The following is an 8,013-nucleotide window of genomic DNA, read 5'->3' as shown; positions in this document are numbered from 1 at the left end:
GCTGTTCTGGACAAACAGCCCGGATAGCTGAGGTGTGTGCCCAGGAGAGCGTGCTTGAACCTTAATTGGATATAAGCACGAAAATAAGAAACAGGAAACGAAATGTGTTCCATAATTCCCCTTCAAACCAATTGCAATTTGTATATGTATATGTGTTTGTGTGTGTGTGTGTGTGTGTTTGTGTTTGTGTGTGTGTTTGTGTGTGTGTATGTGTGTGTATCTCTCTCTCTCTCTCTCTCTCTCTCGCTCTCTCTCTGTGTGTGTGTGTGTGTGTGTATATATATATATATATATATATATATATATATATATATATATAGATATATATATATATATATATAAATATGTTTATTATTTATTTATTTTAAAACAAGTTTATGTGTTCCATCGTTTCCCTTCTGACCAAGTGTAATTAAAAAAAAAAAGTAGTTTATTACCCTAGAAACAAATATGTTGAAGTTAGGGTGACTAGTTGTAAATGTTTTAAATGTGGCAATTAACTGAAAGAGAATCGGGCAAAATGGAAAACCTTGTATGTCACCTATCCAACATATATAAAACGTCATATGTACAACCACTCTCATTTAACACGGACGTGTCAGCAAAAATAGTAGTGTGTTTAGGAAAAAAAAATGAAAATGAAAATAATGAATATTTAACGACACCCCAACACGAAAAATACATCGGCTATTGGGTGTCAAACCACGGTAATGCAAACAAATAAAGCGATGATCAACATCAATATAAAAATTCAAGATTTAAACAAAAACACAGTGTAAAGAACCGCGCAAAAATACAAATATCACAGAAAGATACTGACTTTTATTCAAAATTTTAATTGTACCCCGAAGAAAACCAGGGGATTTATGCTGTATTGGCCATACTCAAAGATAATGTTACACCCCTGCGCCACGGTGAGGTTACAACACGCGCAGGGGCGTGTGTTTAGGAAGATGAGTGCTTGCGGACGCTAGTGATCAGTATAATTATACTCAATTGACTGTTAGCTCCTGTGGGGACTGTGCGGAGTGTCTGTTATACTGTGTATTTATTATTGGGATGTTCAGTTTGTGGTACACACTCCTCTAAAACACTGACCGTTCCAGCCAGTGCTCCACAACTGGTGTAACAAAGGCCGTGGTATGTACTATCCCGTCTGTGGGATGGTGCATATAAAATATCCCTTACTGCTAATCGGAAAGAGTAGCCCATGAAGTGGCGACAGTGGGTTTCCTTCCTCAATAACTGTCCTTAACCATATGTCTGACGCCATATAACCGTAAATAAAATGTGTTGAGTGCGTCGTTAAATAAACGATTTTTCTTCCTTCCTTCTAAAACACTGACTGGTATTTGTGACTGGAACTTTACAGTTTCTTGCTTAGATAATTGATTTCTCAACATCTGTCGAGGCCCGTGCTTATAAATTTTTTAGAATCTACTCTTAAATTTTTTAAAACGTCACTGGCATGCAATTTCTATGGCGTTGCCATGACGTTAACGTCTCAAGACTCTATTATATTATAAAGAATCTCGAGTCTAAACAAGTTTTAATAGCACCAGACCTAGTGTATTCTTGGTTGTCTTAATAACAACAGAATGAGTGCTGATAAATAGGACTAGTCATGTTGAACGTCATAGTTGTAGATTAACAAATAAAGGGAATTGTATTAATTTACAGAAATTACATACCGTTCCAGCTCTCCTATTACATGCATGTTCTAACCCACCCACCCCAATTAACTACACTTAAAAGAAGAAGTAGAAGAAGATTTTATTTTATTATATAACATTTAGTGAAAAATCTTAAAATATCAGTGAAATAAAAGTGTTATCAGTCACTCAGTGACGATAACAAATTTTAGAGTGAAAATTTCACTATTTCACTCTAAAATGTGTTATCGTCACTTTAGAAACTATTATCTTCATTGTAAGAAAGCCGGAACTATTTTGCTGCTGACATTTTAAAAATAAAGGTAAATTGCCAAAAGTTATATAATAAATAGAAAATTTAATATTTTTTTGTCAAATATGATTTATATCTCATCTCGTGAAGTGTGCAAGCGCGACTCGTGAGATATGATTACAAACTTCACTCGATCAGATATAAATCATCCTTGACGAAAAACATGAAATATTCTCTATTTATTACACCGCAGTAGAAGAGATACCCATGTGATATTCATCGTCTCTTCACATTGTGGAATATGCCTTTTGAGAGGTCATGACGTCTGATCAGATGATCGACTGTGTCACACAGTATATATATATATATATATATATATAATTTCGTTTAGCCTTGAACATTTTATAATATGGTTTGTGTAAACTTCATTAATAGGTGTGTGGCGCAGGAATGCAAAGTTTCATTGATAAATAGCTAAATGAATCGACGCCATTGTCCCGTTCTTTAATCTGTGCAGTTTTATGTCTTAGTTATTTTAGAAGTCATTTTGTGCAATTTTTGTTAGTTGATGTGCGGTGTAATAAATGAAATACTATACTCGTTCCCGTGTGAGAACGTTTATACTGCAACTCGTATGTTTTTAATTGTTTTTAATTTGCTCTTGATGTACGATTGAAAAACACACTCGTTGTAATATAACCGGTCTCACACGGGAACTCGTTTAGTATTGTCTATTTATTACTCTCATAGTTAAAACTATGTTGGTACATATCAAAGTGATACGTCCCACTTGCCGTTACACCAAATGGGACGTATCATTTCGACGTCATCGATTGACGCACTACAACCTACATGAATATCAACCAAACGAGTTGAGCGTTATAAATTAAGATCTGATTATGGGTGACAAGTAGGATATTAAACTCACTACCATTTCGTATCATGTTTATGTCCCTCGTGAAATAATTTTCATTGTCACTGGCTAAAGCTCATGACAGCTGAAAATCATTTCACTCCGCACATAAACATGATACAAAATGGAAACTCGTTTAATATCCTATAAAACTTACTAAAATTATATAGCGTTCCATCCCTCCTATTACATTTAAAAGAAGAAGAAGAAGTAGAAGAAGAAGAAAGAAAGAAGAAAGAAGAAGTTTAAGAAGACGAAGAAAGCAAGAAAGAAGGAAGGAAGGAAGGAAGGAAGAAGAAAGTGAAATTGTGAACTTCTTTCATTTTCCTAATCACTTCTGGTTGTCGATCCTAACTGGAGCCTATTTCACAAAGCTCTCTTAGACTCTGCTAGACAACAAAGCATCCTCTTTGCAAGTCTTTTAGCACTGCACTGCGAGATCGAAAAGTCGCGACAGTTTAGTGACTTAAGTCACTGGTCCCCGATGTGGTCATTTTGGTAAATAACGTGAAGCGCATTTGAACGTTTTTTTTCTACCTGTGAACTCAGCCCTTGGTATGACCATTTGAGGTACTCCAGAATATTGATGATCCTTAGTTTTGTTTTTATAACGATCTCCCAGAAATAATTTTTTTTGTTGAATCATCAACTCAAGTAATCATGAATATTTTGTACTTATCTGTGCACAGAGAGATTTGCAAATTTTGTCTTGTGAAATACCAGACAGATTTATAGATAATTATACAATTAGAAATAAATTACACATGACTGATTACTTGAATGATTCATTACGCCGAGACGTAGATGTTATCTACCAGGAATTTCCGATTCGTACGTACGAAAATAGTATATATTAGAAAACAAATTGAAGTTTTAGCTACGAAAAACATTAGGACGACCCAAAACACCTGTTATACAGACACGGATATTCTAAAAGTATATATTAGAAAATAAATTGAAGTTTTAGCTACGTAGCATATCTTGTATATTAAAGTAAAGTAGGACTCGTGAATTTCTAATTGTGTCTAGTAAATTTTTTAAATCACTGATCACATGGCTAGTGGATTTCATAAAAATTCTAGAAACAGAAAAAAATACGGTGTTGTAAGAGGAGAAAGCACCTTTAACAGATGGATTGTGAACAAAACCAGTGGACGTATTGTTTTACCAGTTTAGTATTTTAAATTATCTGTGTAACCTTTAAATAAAGATGATGATTACTATGGACTTATGTTTCACCATTTCTGTATTTTAAACTATCCGTGTAACCTTCTTCTTTAAATAAAGATGATGATTGTGATGGACTTAGTTTTCACTATTTCAGTTTTCTGTTACTATTTGTGTAACCTTGAAATGAAGATGTTGATTATTATTTGTTTGTATACATAAAATGTCGGTGAACAAGAATTGGAATTAGCACAAGTACCAGCCTCGATGGTGTCGTGGTTAAGTTATCGGACATAAGTCTGGTAAGTACAGTATTCGCAGCCCGGTACCGCCTCCCACCCAGAGCGAGATTTAACGACTCAATGGGTAGATGTAAGACCACTACACAGGCCCATAGCCAATGGGGGGGGGGGGGGGGGGGGGGGGTTCGGTCGGTCGACCTCTCCCTACCGATGGGTTTTTTTCAATATGTCCCCGGACCCCAGCAACTCGGGCGCTTCGGGCCCTCGTGTGAAGCACTTCGTGTCTCGCCATAAGCCTGAACACCCTCCTCTAAAAATCCTGGCTACGGGCCTGCTACTCCCTCTTCTCTCTCACTAACCACTAACAACTAACCCACAGTCCTAGACAGACAGCTCAGATAGCTGAGGTGAATGTGCCCAGGACAGCGTGCTTGAACCTTAATTGGATATAAGCACGAACATAAAATGAAATGAAATGAAATGTTGTCAATCTTACGAGGCCCTGTCGTACAGTTGTTTCGTACTAAATGTACTCAGTAAAATTAAGGACAAGTATATATATTCGGAGTTTGTTTTCTTTTTCGTACACACCCGTTGGTGAGAACACCATGTGTTATTTTTGATAATACATAGTTGTTTACACAAGACATACGACTAGCTGCTCCTAGGTGATGACCAGGTCACCAATGCCATACGTCCAATAAAAAACCCCAGCACCACGGTGGAAATCGATTACACTGTGACGTATAATTAACCTGACAATCATGTGTTTGTGAGGCGTAAGGCAGCTACAAGTGCAAAGGGTTGTAAATACCTTCTAGTCGATAACGATATTAAAATTGTCTTTAAACCTGCTTTTTGAGGATTTAAGAAATAGAATAATACATTCGTGTCCGTTAAATACCATTTATCTCACAACTCGTTGTTTAAAAACGTATCAAACTCGCTTTCAGGTTCTAATGGACCAAATCAATTCCTATTGCCGATAATGTTAACGTTTACTAATAAAACTGATATAAGCAGCGTATCAACACACCCAGGAAGTACAGCAAAACAAGTGTGGCACCTCACATCTAATCTACCTGCAAGAAAATGGGGGGTCACATACCATTTAAGAGATTTAATTAATGTTTTTAATAGCAACCGTCATTTTTGCTGAAAATTGCAGTTCCATTTTTTGGGGGTACCCCGCATTAGTTTCAACCTCAAATAAAAGTGTATTTATTTATTGTCAATGGATAATAGTATTTGCACAAATAATCAATGTCACATATTACTAACAAACACACCCACAGCTGCTTTTACTCCGTAAATATTCGAACTTTGACACGGAACTCTCTTCTTTAGTACTATGCAACCTATACTCGTTAGATACATTTCAAAACAACTCCTTGTGAGATAAATGGTATGTAACGCCCACTCATGTATTATTCTCTATATATGTGGTACAAAATACATTTCTTACACACCCGTTGGTGAGAACACCATGCATTATTTTTGATAACACATGGGTGGTTAACACACGAATGTGTATTAACAATTTCATGACATACGACTGGCTGCTCCTAGGTGATGACCAGGTCACCAGTGCCAAGCAGCCAGTGAAAAGCAACACGGTGGAAATAGATTACATTGTGACGTATAGTTAACCTGACAATCATGTGTCTGTGACGTGTAAGTTCGCTACAAATGCAACGGCTGTAAATAACTTTTAGTCCAAAAAGATGTTAAAACCTGGTATTTGCGGATATGTAAGAAATAAATAATACATTCGTGTCCGTTAGATACCATTTATCTCACAACTCGTTGTTTAAAAACGTATCAAACTCGCTTTCGCTCGTTAGATACATTTTAAAACAACTCGTTGTGAGATAAATGATATCTAACGGTCACTCATGTATTATTCTCTATTTAATTTTGGTTAGACAAAGCTTCCATCACTGGTCAAAATTTACCCAAGCTTCGTTTAGAAAGCATTTGTGATGAAAACATGCTAACATAATACTAGTATAACATTATTAAACAAAACACTTACCGAAACATATACTGGCCGTTAATTAAATTTGTTGAGTTATAGGCTATGGCATGACGCATTTGAGCCATTTCATATAAGAACCCCTTTCAGTGAAAATAATTAAAAAATGTCTGAAGACTGTAGACACCAGAAGCTGTACATACACAAGGACTGAGCCCAGGAATAATCACTAAATTACGCAAATTCTAATCATTGTTGTAGTTTTACAAAGCGCTCGCTTGATGCGCGGTCGGTCTGGGATCGATCCCCGTCGGTGGCCCCGTTGAGCTATTTCTGGTTCCATCCCACATACAGGATAGTACATACCACGGCCTTTGGTATACAAGTCGTGGTACATTGGCTGGGACGAGAAATAGCACAAATGGGCACACCCACGGGGATAGATCCTAGACCGACCGCGCATCATGCAAGCACTTTACCACTGGGCTACGTCCCGCCCCTAGTGGTAGCCTAATGTAAGTATATTGTAATTTTAAAAGTTGCAATCTCTAGTTTATGTTTAAAGGAACATACCCTAGCACTAAGTTTAGTTAATCTACAAACCCGTAACACATTTGAATAAAGTTACATTGAGTGAAACACGAGTCTGTGACTTGAAATGGTGAAATACCCTCTAAAAATAGACTAAAACTCGACTCCATAACTGTTACTTATCGACACACGTGCGTTTTAAAAAAATATGAAAAATGCATTTTGTAATAATAAAAACACCAGGATGACCCAAAACACTTCGAATGTACGGAAATTGATAATATAAACAATAAAATCTAAGTAAAGTATGATTTAAGTTACCAAAAACGATTATAGTAAAAAAAAAAATATGCGTTAGATTTTAAAAACTAGGGTATGTCCCTTTAATATACAAGCGAATAAAATAGATCGTCAACTTTTGGTTTCTTCCCTTGGCGGGGAGGATCGTAGCTCGGTGGTAAAGCGCTTGCATGATGCACAGTCAGTGTAGGAGCGACTCCCATGGTATGTGCTATCCTGTCTATGGGGTGATACATATAAAAGATCCCTTGCTACTAATGGGAAATTGTGTCGGGTTTCCTCTCTAAGACTATAAGTCAGAATTACCAGATGTTTGACACCCAATAGCCAATGATTATTAAATCAATGTGCTCTAGTGGTGCCATTAACCCTTTAATGCCCGTAACAAAACTAGTAAATATTTACAAATATTGTTTGTAATGTTCTCATATGAAGTGTGATTGGTCAATATTTAAATTATTATTTACAGACGAAATGTTACCTGGACATTGGAGACTACGCAGTGTTGTTAGCAATCTGATTAAAATTAGTTCTACTGGTCTAAATATGGCATTCGTAATTCACACGAAACATGTCGTATACCCTCAGGATAATTCGAAATGTTTTCAAATTATTTTTAAATCAGTAGCATGATTCTGCAAGTAAGGTTTTGATTGGAGGACATGAGCTCCAACTGGCTGCTGTTAGATCCACATGTAATAGTGGAGCTAATTTTAATTAGATTGTCGACAAGAGTAGCCCATGAAGTGGCGACAGCGGGTTTCCTCCCTCAATATCTGTGTGGTCCTTAACCATATGTATGACGCAATATAACCGTAAATAAAATGTGTTGAGTGTGCGTCGTTGAATAAACCATTTCCTTCCTTCCTTCCTGTTCAAACTCATTTTGAGGATATCAGACGTATAATATATGGAACTTCTCAATACTTATTCATTGGAAAATATTTTGTTTTCAAACAATGTTGGGGGCGGGACGTAAC

Source organism: Gigantopelta aegis, chromosome 9 (genome assembly GCF_016097555.1).
Source record: "Gigantopelta aegis isolate Gae_Host chromosome 9, Gae_host_genome, whole genome shotgun sequence".
NCBI lineage: Eukaryota > Metazoa > Mollusca > Gastropoda > Neomphalida > Peltospiridae > Gigantopelta > Gigantopelta aegis.
The sequence above is the reverse complement of the archived record's forward strand: the minus strand, read 5'-3'. Positions refer to the sequence as shown.